Genomic DNA, 19,204 nt, shown 5'->3' on the forward strand with positions numbered 1-19,204 from the left:
TTCGCGTCTAACCAGAGACGTTTTAGTGACGTCATATTGCGAAAACTGTCGTCTGCTAGTCGAAATATTCTGTTGGCATCGAGATGTCTGCAAATAATGGTCAGAATACTTTCAGTACTTGTTATTTAATTTTGTTTCAATCCTTAAAAGATTTGAAAAATATGTCAAACATTTTATACTTATTATTTCACTTGGTTACAGCGAATAGTTAATTTTAAAAAATTGTAACTATTTTGTGTATTTTTAATGTTTATTATTTTATGTTGTTACGAATTTTGACAATTTCTGTAATGTTTTTAGAATCAAGAAGTATTTTAAAGACTAGATTTTATTACTTCGTATTTCTAATACCACATGATTTTAAAAGCATTAATTTGTGAAATAACAACAGCGGAATTCGGGACCGTCATCTGTGAAATCCTTAAATTCAGAACCACAGGGAATCAACGGTGACGGAGGATCTTTTTCATTATTTAGAAAACCTTTTTCTTCCATTTTAGAGCAAATTGTCTCCAAACTCTAAACGCTTTTTTTTATTAATTATTTGAATTATATGAAAATAGGTGACATTTTACACATTAAATAAAACATCATGTGTAATTTGTTTTAATTGTTTGACGTGGATGATTCACGTGGTTCGTTTGTGGATAAACCATTGAAATTAAGGCTAAAAGGAAGACTTGCAAAGGTTGCGATAAATTTGTGACGTAAGTTTTGCCTTGTGTACGTGAAAAGGTGACATAATCAACACACAAATCGTGATGGAGGTGTTGTATGGATTCTCTCGAAACACTGAAGACTTACAATTCGACTAGACGTTGCAGATTCTGAATAGCTTTGCTAGGAACCTCCCTGAAACGGTTTCCCTGTAACCATCTGAAATTGAATATAAAAATGTATTACGTAATTGACGCACAGAAAAAAAAGACTCACATAACAACATCTCAGATGTTGACGCTTTACATCGATTTTGGAAAACAAATTATTTGACTTTTTGTAAAAGTAAAAGATCTCACTGCCTTTTGACAATCATGGGGATCCATTTCTAAAATGTGTTATTAAGGTGCACGGCTCGATATTGTCTTTGGAATAAATTTAAAAGATCTATTATTTTTTAAATGTGTCACGACATGTCATGTGGATGAATGAGTGTTTAACGACACCTCAGTACAAAAGAACATCGCCTATTTGGTGTCACACTTTGGTACAATATGAATGGATGTTTAACGACACCTCAGTACAAAAGAACATCGCCTATTTGGTGTCACACTATGGTACAATATGAATGAATGTTTAACGACACCTCAGTACAAAAGAACATCGCCTATTTGGTGTCACACTATGGTACAATATGAATGAATGTTTCAGGTCGGGTGGGAAAAATTATTCTAAATGAGATTAAAAATAAGATAAGTCCTGCATGCTGCTTGCCACGTGCAATGAGTTGGGGATATAAAACATGTCTCGAGTTTAACAATACAGTAGTGACGTCATGTGGGTGGCTGAAATTCATAAAAGGTATTTTGGATAACACGGCAATGATGTTCATCTACGCTAATGAATCTGTCAATTTCAAATCCTGTAAACAAGAATTAAAACAACCCTCTGCGATCAACTCATACAACAGTTGGTTTTTGGAACATTATAACAATTTTTAGGGGTCAATTTGATACATTATTCAAAATTTTAAATAGAAGCCTATTTGACGAGATTATTGTAGAAAAATAGATACTGTATAACGTAATTGCCTACATCAGATTTAAGATTAGCATTAGAAACAGTTAGATAGATTAACATTCAGATAGTATCTATGGACAGTAGATGGCGAAAGATAATACAAATTTATCAACACTCACGACGTTCCTGTCAGATACCAAGTACTGGCAACATTCAATATTGATTTATACCAAATGTTTGTAAAGATATATTATTTCTTAATGCCATCATGATCTCATTTATACATGATCTATCAAAGTGAGGGTATTGTGTTTTCGTCCCAGAGGTATATATTACCTCCCATTACTCTCGACTAACAGAAGAGACGATAGAAGCTGCCCGACTTTTATTGTAGATGTAACCGTCAAGTGAAGAAGACGTTAACACCTGGTACGGTAGATTTCAAATACGCTTGAGACGGACGGTGTCATCATGGAAGATAGATTTTAAATTCGATAAAAAAAAAAAGTTAATTGCATTTAATGTCCTAAACATCTCTACACTCAGTATAAATGTTAACAGTGTTGCTTTCCAGAGAATAAGAAACCATCTGAGCAGGATTTGATTTGTTTTTCTTTATTATATTTTGTCAGTCTCTAATGACACCCAGTGGTATAAAATAATATTAGAGGAAAAAATCATGTATCCCAACAAACAAGGCAGAAGTGATTGTTTTGTTTTTATAAATTAACTCAGTTTCGCAATTTCAACAGAGATATGGAACTGAATCGTAGGGTCGATCACCCTGGATGAATATGGGTCACATTTTTATATGGGTTTTTTTTTTTGTGGGGTTTCTTTTTGTGTTCCTTTCAGAATGACATATCCGAACTCAGTCACGTCAGTTGTGTAGTAGAAAAACAATCGGTTGTAAGGCTCACGGATGCTGGGTTCACATCATATTACCGCCCCCCCCCCCCCCCCCCCCCCCCCCGTGTTTTAATGACTCAGTGATGATTTGCCATCGAACCATTACCTTACCGATCTGGACAAATAGCCCCGAAAATAGGACGACAATATACTTTAAAATAAAAAGAATGGCATATTAACATTATTGTTGTTTTCTAACGTTTGTCCTTTCCTTGCACTGCATGACTTTCTAGTTGATATTAACCGTTGCTTATTGTTGTCATAGAAGTGATTAGTGGAGAGAAACGTGGCTCGAGGATTACATACGGGGCTTTGTGTCGCGTCTCACAATAGATTTGATATTTACCGCCAGCCTCCGGTCAGCGCACAACGTCACATCGCCGCAGTTGTTTCGGATTGTATTGGAAATTATTTAACGTCCACATTCAGAATAAGCTGTGGTAGCTCACATCTGTCATAGGCACAAGTTCTGGATGGGACAGTTCTTTCGACCAGGACAGGAGAAGATCTGGGATGGGAAAAGAAGGGGTTCACATACTCAAACCGACAAACTCAAGGGAGCAGAGGCAGTCCCATCTGACGACCAGAAGGGCACGCGAGGGATTTTGGAGGATCGGAAATTGGATGGTCCCTTTAGGTAGTACTAAACCAAATAACTTCCGGCTGGGTCAAAGTTGGAGGTGCACCCAACTTTTGATAGAGAAGTGAACACCACAAGTCCTGTGATTGGTTATAAATGTGAGTGTGTTGGTTGTAAAAAATAATAGTTTCATCTGGGTAAAAAATAGTTTTGATGGTTCATTATGAAAATCTGCATGGCCGATGGATTTGAAATTCCCACACCTGGTAACTTGAAGACACCCACACCCAGCATACAGGATTTCCTCCCAACACTAATGTTCAGGACATTAAGTCATTACTTCCTGCAATTTTAGTTTTCAGAATTTCATACATAAAAAATTAACGATGTTAATGGAAACTAAAGACATTAACCCACTATTGGCACATGCTATTTTTAATATAAAAATAAATTGCTATTAAAATCTTAGTTCAGGTTGCCTATATATAATACCATATTTAAGAGCAGTTGTATATGGCAATTCGAATACCATGTAAAAAGAAATTATTGAAATCTTTACAGTATGAATTATAGACCAAAACCAACTTTTCTTCAGTGCTAACTTTGATTCAAACTCCATTCAGAGCCATGTACAGAGATTATTGTCAAGGTCAAGGTCATTGTGAACTTTCATGATCGAGTGATGGCTAATTAATCAACCAGTATAGTTTAATTAAATAAAATGACAAAATCATAATATTTTTTTATTATGCACTGAATATGTGCTATAGGGTGTATACTACCAAATCAAATCCCATAGACGACAATAGTAACATATGTGGCTAAAACTCCTACCTGCAGCGTATCAACCGACATAAACCCCACGGATATAAATACTACCACCCCTCACACTTAAAGTGAATCAGAAAAAATTGGGGGTCAAGCTGCTCGTTTCTGAGATAACGGGTAGCGTCTATGACTACCCTAGTTCTGCACAAAATTCGAGTATTTTTTTTTACAGGTACCCCATACATATTTCAAGCACAAGGCTACTTGACACATTGGTACTAGATGAAATAAAATTGCACATTTGTTTTACCCACATGAAACTATTATTTTTTACAACCAACACACTCACATTTATAACCAATCACAGGACTTGTGGTGTTCACTTCTCTATAAAAATTTCGGTGCACCTCGAAATTTGACCCAGCCGGAAGTTATTTGGTTTAGTACTACCTTATAACGTTATTCAAATGTGTGTTGCAGCTTTGTAAATCAACTAAACTTAGTGCCCATTTTCACTGGCTGAAACTAGGGTCTGCGCCTTTTACGATGCATTGCAACTAAAACAGAACTTGTCAAATTAAGAGCCGTTGTCACTACGTTCGGGTTGACGGAAAACGTCGCTTTTGTCACGTCGCCTTTCATCATTAGCCGTCGTAACTAGCTAAACGACAGTAACAACTCTCGTCCGCATACTGGTTTTCAATTTCCATGTAGAACTTCAGAACCAGACCAAGCCTACAATAACCGTGGAGAAGTTAAAAAAAAAAATGAATATGGCTAAAGGAATGAATTTGTTTTGTTTAAAGCACATTGATTTATTAATCATCGCCTATTGGATGTCAAACTTTTGGTAATTGACATATCGTCTTAGAGAGGCTATACCAGTCGTGGTGCACTGGCTGAAACGAGAAATAGACCTATGGTCCCACCGACGGCGCATTAAGGGAGCGCTCCTAAATTGGGTGATACACAGTAACAGGTGACTTTCTACTGCCATACAACAAGATCACCAGGTTTGAATAAATAAGTAATCCAGACCCCTAGCCCGCTTGAATTTTAGAACCGCCCTAATGGGCATACTTACAGCACTTGGAGGTACTTGACTCTACGAAACAGTCTTCTGGGTAAGTCTCTCAAATTGTTACTAACCAGTCTCCTGAAATGAAAACAATATCAAAGTTTAAAGTCTGTTTTATCATCAATACCACTAAAGTACAGTGATTAATTAAGCATCGGCTACTGGGTGTCAAATAGTGTACGCTACATTCCATGTGAACAAATCTCAAATATGCATAGATACACATTCATGCGTATAGGTGATTATGTGGATGCGACGCATACATACGTCACGTGTTTAATCTGTTAGTTACAATAAAAATAAAAAATAAATAAATTTTTAAATTATTAAGCTGCATTTTTATGGATATGCAGTAGAAGGTAGAATCATTACCTTTTAAAACGAAAATCAATAACTTTGACGCTGATCCGTCATAATGAAATGTTTATAGCGAACCTTTAACATTATTCGATCATTATTATTGATATGGTCATAAAATAACGACAATCTCATATACCGAGGACAGAAATAAAAGGTTTGTTTAACGACACCACTAGAGCACATTGATTTATTTATCAACGGCTATTGGAATAAATGAATGAATTTTAACGACACCCCAGCTATTGTGTGTCACAGATAGTAAATAACGGCTATTGGATGTCAAACCCTCTACATTTTCCCGTTAAGTAGCAAAGGATATTTTATATGCATCACCCCACATGCAGGATAGCACATACCACGGCCTTTGATATACCAGTTGTGGTGCCCTGGTTGGGACGAGATATACGCCTACCGACGGGGATCGATCCTAAACCGACCGCGCATCAGGCAAGTGCTTTACCACTGCGAATAGTGACTCCTACCAAAACCTTCATCCATAGTGTCAATAAGTTAACTGTGTCACTGACGTTCAATGTCAGGGTGTCAAAAAGTTAACTGTATCACTGACATTCAATGCCAGGGTGTCAAGAAGTTACCTGTGTCACTGACATTCAATGTTAGTGTATCAAGAAGGTAACTGTGGCACTGACATTCAATGTCAGGGTGTCAAGCAATTAACTGTGTCACTCACATTCAATGTCAGGGTGTCAAGAAGTTAAGTGTGTCACTGACGTTCAATGTCAGGGTGTCAAGAAGTTAACTGTATTAAGAAGTTAACTGTGTCACTGACGTTCGATGTCAGGGTGTCAAGAAGTTAAATGTGTCACTGACATTCAATGTCAGGGTGTCAAGAAGTTAACTGTGTCAATGACATTCAATGTCAGGATGTCAAGAAGTTAACTGTGTCAATGACATTCAATGTCAGGGTGTCAAGAAGTTAACTGTGTCACTGCCATTCAATGGCAGGGTGTCAAGAAGTTAACTGTATCACTGACATTCAATGTCAGGGTGTCAAGAAGTTAACTGTGTCACTGACATTCAATGTCAGGGTGTCAAGAAGTTACCTGTGTCACTGACATTCAATGTGAGGATGTCAAGCAGTTAAGTGTGTCACTGACATTCAATGTGAGGATGTCAAGAAGTTAACTGCGTCACTGACATTCAATGTCAGGGAATAGACCTTCAATCTCATATTACATCTTTGTACTTTATACAGACATTATCATGGTGACAGTGACTTAAATTTCTTTCTCTCATTATAGTTCTATTAGAGAAACCACTTTATTGACTCGTGCATGCATTAGAACGGCAGAGATATAAATAAAGTAGTGATGTTCCAATGATCGATTATAATCTACAATTGATCGATTTGGCTCTACCTATGTGATGATCGAGTATAAACATCCATAATCGATTGTGTAGGGAAAATGTTAACTGTGTTCCTCCTGTTGAGATGATGGATCGATGTATATATGTTGGGTCGGTGTTTGTCTTCATGTGCACATATTTGTTTTTAATGATTAAATAGTTATTAAAGGTGAAATTAGCCATCTGCAGGGTGTAGATCTAGGGGATCATGGCAATAGGTGCATAGTCTTCATAATTCAAATCCCTCTTGTGCTTAGAACATTCTGACCGATTGTATAATGAAACATATACTATATATATAAGTAATTTTTAGAAATGCATAATGTTGAATGATCACGAACATACCCATGATTAATATACACTGGAAACATAAATAATAACCACCTGAATTATATTACAGCCAAACAGGTAGTAGTCCGTACCGATGGAGTTTAAACCTGATATAGAGAGTGTTTACATGTTCTGTGTCTACTGCGTGTTTACCGAGATAGAGTGAATACATTACTTATTGGAAGCACATCATTGTGACTCCAGCTCAGGGCCGTAGATAGGAATTGGTTGTTGGGGGGGGGGGGGGGGGGGGGGGGGGGGGCAACTGAGTAAAACTCCTTAAACGGTTAAGAAGATAATTTTCTTTAAGTTTCTATAATGCTTTTTGGATTGGACCCACCCCGCTAGCTACGGCCTTGCAGCTCCATAGTTAATTACCACACATTCGGTCATAGAATTCAATAAATGTTGATGTAACGATAGTGTCACTTTCTGTCAACCTTTTTCAATATCCCCTGTATACACTGCACATTAACTTCAGTGTTTTCTATTCACGAAATGTTCTAAATTACTTGCGAATTATAAGTGACATGGTCAAAATTAGGTGGCGCTTAATTAACTCCCAGGGCCCCGTTTCACGAAGCGATCTTAGCCCTAAGATCAACTTAAGTGCATAGGGTAGCTATGCGCTTAAGGTAATCTTAGGGCTAAGATCGTTTCGTGGAACGTGGCCCTGGTGTATATTAATTTAAAATGTAGGTGATCATTGACTCAGAAAAAAACGGAATCAGTTTACATTGTTGTAAGAGAAAACCAGGCACCTTTAATGTGACTAAAAGTCTATGCTGGCTATAAATGTCACGTCGTAACCTTTAAGACAAAGAACACACTTACAATTCCTTCAGTCGGATGAGATGTCTGAACACATTTTCTGGTAGCTGGCTGATGTTATTCATGCTGAGGTCCCTGCAACACAAAACAGACGTCCATAATACGTAATTACATGTACATACAGATTGTCTCCAATCTAGAGTTTGACACAAACAAATTACATACAAATAGTCTCCACTTTGGAGCCGCAATTACACAAAGTACTGGATGACTGTTCTAGAAACGACCACATAGGCGATAGCGGTGGGGGTGGAGTGGTTTTAGCCGTGTATATGTATTATAATAATGGTTTGTTATCATGTTATTTTTTGTTATGTTGGGGTTTTTGTAGGTTGTATTTTTTTTGGTTCCAGCTAGTGCACCACGACTGGTATACCAAAGGCCGCGGTATGTGCTATCCTGTCTGTGAGATGGTTCATATAAAATATCCCTTGCTACTAATGGAAAAATGTAGCGGACTTCCTCTAAGACTATATGTCAAAATTACCAAATGTTTGACATCCGATAGCCGATGATTAGTAAATCAATGTACTCTAGTGGTGTCGTTAAACAAAACAAACTGTATTTTTAAAATATAACGTAAGCTATCGTTATGTATTAAGGTTAGTTATAATTTAATTGTATTTGCTAGTAGTTTTATAGTTTGTATTATGTTGTCAACAGATTTACCTATGAAGCCTGAAGGGGCGAAAATTCGAAAATGAAAAAGGAATTGTGATTTGAAACGAGGCTTTGACTCTTTTTGATTGTTCATATTATAACTCAGCCTCTTGTTTTAAGAGGAGCGGTTCCATATTTATGTTATATTTTGTGTTTTATATATATATATATATATATATATATATATATATATATATATATATATATATACTCTTCAAAAAAAGAAACGCAAAAGGGTACAAATGGGTTATAACTCCGATTTTATGTTTCCTACCGGTTCATGCTTTGTGAATATAAGGTCATTGCATGTCCCAAACACATTCCCACGGTTACATTCGATAAAACGCAGCTACTGTACAATAAAGTTCCAAAATGTGAATATTCGCAAAAACGCAGCCACGTGCAAACCATGTCACCACTGCACGTGCGTTGTCTGCACGTGCAACATGAACACCGACAGTATAAAAGTGCAGGGTGTTCGCTTGCCTGGCCTCTGTATCTGGCCGACAGTTGACAATCCAGGACATGCCACGTCTCAGTGAACCGCAGAGAAACAATGCCATCGGCCGACTAGACGCAGGCGAATCCAGAACGGCCGTTGCCAGGGCATTCCATGTGTCCCCAAGCACCATCTCCAGACTGTGGGACCGTTACCAGCAACATGGATCAACACGTGACCTCCCTAGATCCGGTCGACCACGGGTCACTACCCCCGGGCAGGACCGCTACATCCGGGTACGCCACCTTCGGGAACGATTGACTACTGCCACATCCACAGCCGCAGCAATACCAGGTTTGCGCAGGATATCCGACCAGACCGTACGGAACCGCCTACGTGAGGTAGGAATTCGTGCCAGACGTCCAGTTCGAGGTGTCATCTTAACACCACAACACCGTCGACTCCGACTGCAGTGGTGCCAGATTCATCGACAATGGCCTCAACTGCGATGGAGACAGGTGTGGTTCAGTAACGAGTCCCGATTTCTGCTCCGACGTCATGATGGAAGATGTCGCGTGTATAGGCGTCGTGGTGAACGTTATGCGGCAAACTGCGTGCAGGAAGTGGACAGATTCGGCGGGGGTAGTGTCATGGTGTGGGCAGCCATCTCACACACTGGCAGAACTGACCTGGTCCACGTGCAGGGCAACCTGAATGCACAGGGCTACATTGACCAGATCCTCCGGCCACACATCGTTCCAGTTATGGCCAACGCCAACGCAGTGTTCCAACATGACAACGCCAGGCCTCACACAGCACGTCTCACAACGGCTTTCCTACAGAACAACAACATTAATGTCCTTCCTTGGCCATCGATATCACCGGATTTGAACCCAATTGAGCATCTATGGGACGAGTTGGACCGACGCCTCCGACAGCGACAACCACAGCCCCAGACCCTGCCCGAGCTGGCAGCAGCCTTGCAGGCCGAGTGGGCCACCATCCCCCGGGACGTCATCCGTACTCTGGTTGCTTCAACGGGCAGGCGGTGCCAGGCAGTTGTCAACACACGCGGAGGCCACACCCGGTATTGACTCCAGATGACCTTGACCTTGGTGGTGTGTCCTATCACTTACTCAAAATGGACTAGAGTGAATTGTGAACAATCCTGCAACATTTGGTAATTATCGGACTCACCATTCAATAATTAAATCAATTCTCCAAATGTTACGACAATGTGGTTTTGCGTTTCTTCTTTTGAAGAGTATATATATATATACTCTTCAAAAGAAGAAACGCAAAACCACATTGTCGTAACATTTGGAGAATTGATTTAATTATTGAATGGTGAGTCCGATAATTACCAAATGTTGCAGGATTGTTCACAATTCACTCTAGTCCATTGTGAGTAAGTGATAGGACACACCACCAAGGTCAAGGTCATCTGGAGTCAATACCGGGTGTGGCCTCCGCGTGTGTTGACAACTGCCTGGCACCGCCTGCCCGTTGAAGCAACCAGAGTACGGATGACGTCCCGGGGGATGGTGGCCCACTCGGCCTGCAAGGCTGCTGCCAGCTCGGGCAGGGTCTGGGGCTGTGGTTGTCGCTGTCGGAGGCGTCGGTCCAACTCGTCCCATAGATGCTCAATTGGGTTCAAATTCGGTGATATCGATGGCCAAGGAAGGACATTAATGTTGTTGTTCTGTAGGAAAGCCGTTGTGAGACGTGCTGTGTGAGGCCTGGCGTTGTCATGTTGGAACACTGCGTTGGCGTTGGCCATAACTGGAACGATGTGTGGCCGGAGGATCTGGTCAATGTAGCCTTGTGCATTCAGGTTGCCCTGCACGTGGACCAGGTCAGTTCTGCCAGTGTGTGAGATGGCTGCCCACACCATGACACTACCCCCGCCGAATCTGTCCACTTCCTGCACGCAGTTTGCCGCATAACGTTCACCACGACGCCTATACACGCGATATCTTCCATCATGGACGTCGGAGCAGAAATCGGGACTCGTCACTGAACCACACCTGTCTCCATCGCAGTTGAGGCCATTGTCGATGAATCTGGCACCACTGCAGTCGGAGTCGACGGTGTTGTGGTGTTAAGATGACACCTCGAACTGGACGTCTGGCACGAATTCCTACCTCACGTAGGCGGTTCCGTACGGTCTGGTCGGATATCCTGCGCAAACCTGGTATTGCTGCGGCTGTGGAGGTGGCAGTAGTCAATCGTTCCCGAAGGTGGCGTACCCGGATGTAGCGGTCCTGCCCGGGGGTAGTGACCCGTGGTCGACCGGATCTAGGGAGGTCACGTGTTGATCCATGTTGCTGGTAACGGTCCCACAGTCTGGAGATGGTGCTTGGGGACACATGGAATGCCCTGGCAACGGCCGTTCTGGATTCGCCTGCGTCTAGTTGGCCGATGGCATTGTTTCTCTGCGGTTCACTGAGACGTGGCATGTCCTGCATTGTCAACTGTCGGCCAGATACAGAGGCCAGGCAAGCGAACACCCTGCACTTTTATACTGTCGGTGTTCATGTTGCACGTGCAGACAACGCACGTGCAGTGGTGACATGGTTTGCACGTGGCTGCGTTTTTGCGAATATTCACATTTTGGAACTTTATTGTACAGTAGCTGCGTTTTATCGAATGTAACCGTGGGAATGTGTTTGGGACATGCAATGACCTTATATTCACAAAGCATGAACCGGTAGGAAACATAAAATCGGAGTTATAACCCATTTGTACCCTTTTGCGTTTCTTTTTTTGAAGAGTATATATATATATATATATAATCAGCCACAGAATAAAATTTGTAATTTGTATTCAATAATTTATCCCCACTATTTTAAAAATTAATATGTAGGTGAAAAGAGTACACACATAAATGTTATCTGGACCCGTAAGAGTGGATGTAATTAAAACATATATCACGGTCTTTTCTATATATTTTTTAAACGCCGACCTACCCTACCTAATGTGTTTGGGCATGTTTTAGGCCACATATAATGATGCATTCCGCTCAAGTGATCAATTTTAAAAGTCCTATTTACCAAGAACACTTTCAACAAGTAAATTAGTTTAGCTATTAGCCTGCAATACAAAACTAAAATAGAATAAAACGGTTGGACTACTGACCTATAATGAAAAGCAAAATCAATATAAATATTATCTGCAGTGAAAGAGTTCATATATGTATCGAGTTGTACACACATTGCCGGTATTAGTCTGAAGAGAAACAGAAATATTTTTTTATGGTGTAAAAATAAAACATACTACAGCTTGACAGCCTTTCCGTCTTAAAGGCATATTCTAGAAATATATCAACCACTCAAAGTGTGCTAATTAATTAGCTATTTGTTTTACCAGCATATCAAAATAGAAATGCGGTGTTACTGGGCTCACACGTGGTGCCATGTTCTCCTATTTTGCGGACAAGTACCTTAAAACTGAAATTTGACTTAATCTGTACCTAAATAAACAGTTGCAATTCATGTCAGATTGAATGTATATGTGTGCATTATAGTAATTATTTTAGTACAGTGTATTATCCATTAAAGTTTTCTGGGCCAAAATGTTGTTTTAACTTCAATTTCATATTTTATTAGTACGTTTTAGCGTATATAATTATTTTTTAACACTCAACAATTACTACAAATCTTGTGTACTTAAATGCCTTTTTAAATGAATATTTCAAAATATATATCCCTACCCCCAACTATCTTTAATGTTTTGTAATGCGATACCACTGTCTTGTCTATTTCTAACAATAATAAAATGTATATACCTCTACAAATACACTAGAAAGCCTCTTATAATACACATGTGTCAGGCGCAAAATCAAAAGGATGGTGCCAGGGGTGTTGACCCCCAATTCGACATGCCCCGAAATATTCTTGTTTAGCACACGGATACAACGCATTTATTGGAATGTAGTGCTCAGCCTGATATTTGTGTGGGAGATTACAGTAGCATACATTTGAATGCTGATGTTTATACAAACAGAAATGAATTCATAAAAACTATTCAGGGCCGTACCCTCCGGGGGTAGGGGGCCAGTTACCCCCCTGAGAATCTAATTTTTTTTAAACATTTTTTACTCCAGAAAATAGCACACACATCTCAGGGTTTAATTTGTATAGTGTTTCGTTTGTTTATAAAAAGTACTGCCCCCCCCCCCCCCTGGATTTTGACCAGGGTACGGTCCTGTTATTTGAACTGCGCTACCTTTATTCACTGACAGGCGCGGGTGCAGGGGAAGGGTACTTGGGGTGCGAATTTCAATGGTATTTCAACATTTCCGTTAAATTACAAAAATGGTCGCAAACATTATCATAAAACCATCAATACTCTGACGTATTAATATGCTTATCGATATCAAAGCGATACCACGTACATTGTTTTGCATATACAGTTTAGTTTCAGAAATATGCGAACAGAATCGCTGTTTGATATTTATAATCATATTTAGTTTAAATGAGTATAAATGTAAAATATCTTTGTTTGGGTCAAACACAACCCAATCAGTGCCAATGACCACAGCTAACTACTGTGTTTTGCCTTGTGATATGTCTGTAAGTGTTAAGGGAATAGACCAATAGAGGTAAGTGTTTGATTGTTTGTTTGTTTGTTTGTTTTATTGTTTGTTCGTTGAAGTTGGAGATGGGGATGCGTAGGTATTGATGTAGCAAGGATTTTATATTGGGTAGCCATCCACATGGGGGGGGGGGGGGGGGCACACACACTGTCTATGCGTCGTGTTATGGAACGACAAATATAACATATGGTGGAGGTGTGATTGGGCTACGCTAGTCCCTAACAACTTTGGGGAAATTTAAAAATGCACAAGAAATAACCACTCGCAGCATATGACAGAAGAGCCATTCAACCCCCCCCCCCCCCCAAACCCCCCCCCCCCCAATCCCCCCCCCCCCCCCCCCCCCCCCCCCCCCCCCCCCCCCCCCCCCCCCCCCCCCCCCCCCCCCGCTAAAACTGCTGCATATGCGCCTGGTGCTTCGCTTGGTATTGTGATAATCGTGAGGTTTTATTTTCATTTTCTTTGGCACAGGAATGTCAAATTTTATTAGTCCAGTTTTATCTCTGTAATTCATGAGTCAATTTATGCAGCATGTAAGACAACGCAGAGAAAATAGGTTGTAAACTGTATTTATCCCTTTAGTATACACACAGAAAGAGGTCTGTCATACACTGTGATCGCAGTGGTATCTTTGAAGAGATCGGTTAGGTATTCAGTGGAAGGTTTTAATTTCAAGAATCCTGACAGGTCATTTCTAGTTTGACTGAATCCAGGTTTGCTGTTTTCCTTCTCTTTCATTGAGAGATTCCCATCACTGGTCCAGGTATGGCACAATTTTCCATCGCGGCGCATCTTTACACTCTTCATATATATAAGTGTGTGTTTAACTTGTCATATTTTCGATACTAAACACATTATTCCTATCGGGTGTCATAACGTGTTTAGATGACGACCTTCACTACTAGAATCGACGTCTAGCCTGATAGTAGTAAATCGGAAAATCAGCTCTGTTTTCTGTACCTTGGGGCTCGAGTCGGTAGTATCTCTTTGGCCACATCAACGATATCATCGTCGGTATTTTCTGAAGGGTTTTCCTTAATACCAGTGAAGTGTAAGCTGAAACGCAAGGTATACAGTTCTAAGTCGCGAACTTCAGATTGTAGAGATATGTCTTCATTAATCAGACTTTGGTTTGTTTATTCACCTGTCAGCTTCCTCTCTCTCTCTCTCTCTCTCTCTCTCTCTCTCTCTCTCTCTCTCTCTCTCTCTCTCTCTCTCTCTCTCTCTCTCTCTCTCTCTCTCTCTCTCTCTCTCTCTCTCTCTCTCAGAGGTTTATTCATGTTTTCTAGGACTGAACCAATGTTGGACATTAACATATTTCGCAATTCCTTGACGCCAGTTTGTCACAGAAGATTGTTCAGATAGTTGAAAAGTAAGTTCTGACTCGTTATTGGAAGGAAGGAAATGTTTTATTTAACGATGCACTAAACACATTTTATTTACGGTTATATGGCGACGGACATATGGTTAAGGACCACACAGATACCCGCTGTCGCCACTTCATGAGCTACTCTTTTGCGATTAGCAGCAAGGGATATTTTATATGCACCATCCCACAGATAGGATATTACACACCACGACCTTTGTTATGCCAGTTGTGGAGCACTGGCTGGAACGAGAAATAGACCATTGGGCCCATTGACGGGAATCGATCCTAGATCGATCGCGCATCAGGAGAGCGCGGTACCATTGAGCCACGCCCCGCCCCGACTCGTTATTGATGTCCGGGTTCACTATAGAAACGGTCTTGCGTTTGGCTACTGACCACCAAAAATCAGTCTACATTAGTTAGATGGTTAGACAGTTCAGTATAGACATGAGCTGGCTGGGGAGGGGGCAGAGTCAACAGAAAATCATTGGTATATCACGTTCTGTCGATGCAACTCAGACGCGCATCTTCAAAAATGTGCCAACAGAATCGCTGACATTTATAATCACATTTAATTTAAATATGTATAAATGTAAATATATGTGCATGGATCTAATTACTATCGACTAACGTCAGCTAACTACAATAACTGTGCCGTTGACCAGAAATAGTTGATAGTGACTCGGTGTATATGATACATTGTATGACGACAGCTGCAATTAAATATATAATATCACTTATGTATTATGTTTTATTTGTCGATTTGTGAGCGCCCACGTTTCTCGTACATTGTCATGCCCGCCATGTTTGCTTACTTGAGTAAATATATCATGGACTGGCAATAAACTTTAGTGTACACTTCATTGTATACTGATGGCGAGTGTGTTCTATATTGTGGTTGGTTAATTACATTCTTTTTCCAAGATCAAATGAAAATAACACCCGGAAGGCTAATGTCGTCATTAGAAAGTGACATCATTAGCAATTGGAACAGGCGAAGTTGACGATTCAAAGGTCTACAGTTAGATTGTAGCCAGGGTTTTATTCTCAAGAAATACCAAATATACAGTTAGTTTCGTAGAAAAAAGATTCAGTTTACAATGGACATAACGCCTTCGGTCAAACATGACATTTGCGGGATCAAATAGACAATAACACCCGCAAATCTAAAATCTCCATAACTGTGACATCAGTTTCATGCCTCTGTCAATATTATATATAAAAAACCCCACCTCATTTCGAAGTTTTCTTGTTAACTAATGCCCTAACAATCCTTCTGATTAGCAGAGAGGTATGTAACACAGTTTCATGTTTTTGCAAATGTTAAAATCCAAGGAGTTTCTGATGATACAGCCTTTATAGTTCATGTATAGACAAACTGCCACTCTCAAGATTGGCATGACAAAACTGAACCTATACAAGATAAGAGTTCATTTGAAATTAAAATCTGCCTTGACGTCCAACGCCAGAGCTTATTGTATTGTTTAATTTGCCCTTTTCCACATGACAGCACCAGCGTCTTTGAAATATACGGACCGTGGCGTGTTCATCAATGCATGTGGTGTATACTGCCACGGTGAAAATGTTAGTGCATCACTACGAGTCGTAGCCGTTATCGGGATGCGAGGCTGGTATTCTAAAGCCGTTGGTCATACGACTATGGCGTCAGGATTGATCAACGAAGTCGAGCTTCTGTTTCACCTTCTAACCGACTTCAGAGGCATAGTGTTTTAAAAACAATCGAAGTTATAGGTAAAGGGTTCGCACCCCAGCATCTACCCGGACGTTTCAACAGCTCAACGGGAAGGTGTAATGTTACTACATCGACTTGTTTCTCTTTCCAGTTAACAACCAACCACTAACCCATGACATTGACAAGCAGCCAAGATATGTCGATATGTGTTCATAGAACAGCAGCTTCATCTACTAGAACCTTAATTGGATATAAGCACAAAAGTAAGTTAAATTGAATTCATCTTCCTTGATGAAGACGTGGGTGGCAATAGCAATATGGAGGTGTTTTTTTGTAATTTTTTAGGGGTTTTTTTCAACAGTGTTTGTTTTTTCAGGGTGGCTTCATTTTTTTTTTTTTTTTTTTACACATTTGAAATGCCAAAATGCTATTTATGCGTCTCGTTCAACTTCAAGCCAAAGTTCTACTGATTGAACAGAATCAATGGTGATGGTCTGCAGACCAATGTGCCACTCGATAGTAATTGTTACTGTGTTGTTCCAACTCGACTCTTTCTCCAAACACGAAGCACGACAATCTGGTTTAAATCAGACTAGTTCCGGACAAGAATAGAGATTATTTTCTCCGCAAACACATCGAGTAGCAGGAACAACAAACACTTCGGTCGGGGCAAGACGATGATTTTTGTGAGTTTGTATGTGCCTAACGCTAAATCCTCGCAGATGTCCATGTGGCCAGAGTCGCTGCTAGAGTCACTTGAAAGTATGAAACACAATAACACCATTGTTGGATTAAAGGCACTGATCTCGGTTATTATGCACTTACAACCTCTTGCTGAAATGACCAGTTCCAGCAAATCCGGTGTATTTCTGATCGTCTTAAGGTGGGATGTAGCTCGCGCGGTAGAGCGCTCGCCTGCTAGGTCGCAGGATCGAACTCTCTCGGTGGACCCGCTCTTTTATAAAGATTTTCTCCGTCCCAACCAAAGCCCAACGATTGGTATATCAAAAGCTGGGGTATGCGATGCTTTGTATGTGGGAAAGTGATATAAAAGACCACTTGCTGCTAAGAATGTGTTAGAATTACCAAATGTTTGCCATCTGGTTTTCGATGATTAATAAATCAATGTGCTCTGGTGGTCTCATTAAACAAAACAAACTTTTAGCGATCATTCTAGTATACTAGTATGTAGTATCTATCTATCTATCTCTCTCTCTCTCTCTCTCTCTCTCTCTCTCTCTCTCTCTCTCTCTCTCTCTCTCTCTCTCTCTCTCTCTCTCTCTCACTTCACCAATTTGACATGATATTTTGTCAAATACATATTCGTTTCATTTTAACTCATTTCAATTTCTATTCTTGACAGTTAACACGAATACAAATTAGGGCTGCTTTTGTTCTTAAGCCCCAGGCGAAATGACTGTAAGCTGATCTGCTGCATATGAAAACTGTTTTGACAGGTCATAATGATCTAGACGGATCATTAGGCTTACCAGATTCTTCCCAGCTGGAGTACTTGAAGATAAACTGAAAATAAACCCGCATGACACAATCTTTCTTCTCAAAGTCTATTTCATTCCTGTCCATGCTAATGGTGGATGTATTTTGTTTGTTTTGGTGTTTTTACGTTTAGTTCAACTCCCTACGAGCTAGTTGAGACGAGGCTGTCTTTGAACACCCTGCGATGACTGTTAGACAGATCCTATACTGAAGACAATTAATTAAGGGCCAGTAAACCTAGTGGTAAATCTTTACTAGTGTCTTATTATTGTTATCGATTTTTGACGTCTAAGCATTGTTTCAATAAAACCTTACCCATAATGCCCACAACGATTTCGCAGATGCGGGGTTTTCATGCATTTATAAAAACAACCAAAATGCATATTTGACTTACAGGGCGCGTAACAGGAAGTAAAATATGGTCTACTGTTATTTATCTAAGAGAAATATAACCTGCCAAAAACAAAATGGTCTGCTAGAAATAAGACACCACGTAGTGAGAGAAGGATAGTATGTGGAAAACTGGACCTCCGGACTGTATTGTAGAGCATAATGGTATTAAAATACAACAGGAATACAAGCTAAATAAGCTAGATAACTAGAAACATTTCGGATGTACGGAAATGGTTAATCTATACACGCGCCTCTCACACGTTCCACGGACGTTTCTCGTATAAAAATCTTAAACTATATTCATAAACTGTGTTGTTGTTAACGGCGTGTACGCAACACGCCCACGAGAAACGCGCCTCTCACACGTTCCACGGACGTTTCTCGTATAGAAACCTTAAACTCCGTTCTGAAAACTGTGTTGTTGTTAACGGCGTGTACGCAACACGCCCACGAGAAACGCGCCTCTCACAAGTTTTACGGAAATTTCGCGTAGACAAATCTTAAACTCTATTGTCTTAGACAATTCTATAGTCTTATATTTTTCATTAGCTGCGACCGCTCTGCCGACTGAGCTAGATCCCGCCATCCATATAAAAAATAGCATAATATGAAATGTGCTATGACACCGTATCTGGATGTTTTAATTATGTATACG

General features: G+C 40.2%; 1 long non-coding RNA gene across 1 annotated transcript; it reads left to right on the plus strand.

The window, feature by feature from the left end:
* Position 1: 1 nt before the first annotated feature.
* On the plus strand, positions 2-18,210 carry LOC121380831. The gene is made up of 4 exons (XR_005959008.1): positions 2-99; positions 14,887-14,969; positions 16,811-16,922; positions 18,023-18,210. It is a non-coding gene; the product is annotated as an uncharacterized LOC121380831 (long non-coding RNA).
* The last annotated feature ends 994 nt before the right edge of the window (positions 18,211-19,204 follow it).

The sequence above is a fragment of the Gigantopelta aegis genome, chromosome 9, assembly GCF_016097555.1.
Source record: "Gigantopelta aegis isolate Gae_Host chromosome 9, Gae_host_genome, whole genome shotgun sequence".
NCBI classification, from domain to species: domain Eukaryota; kingdom Metazoa; phylum Mollusca; class Gastropoda; order Neomphalida; family Peltospiridae; genus Gigantopelta; species Gigantopelta aegis.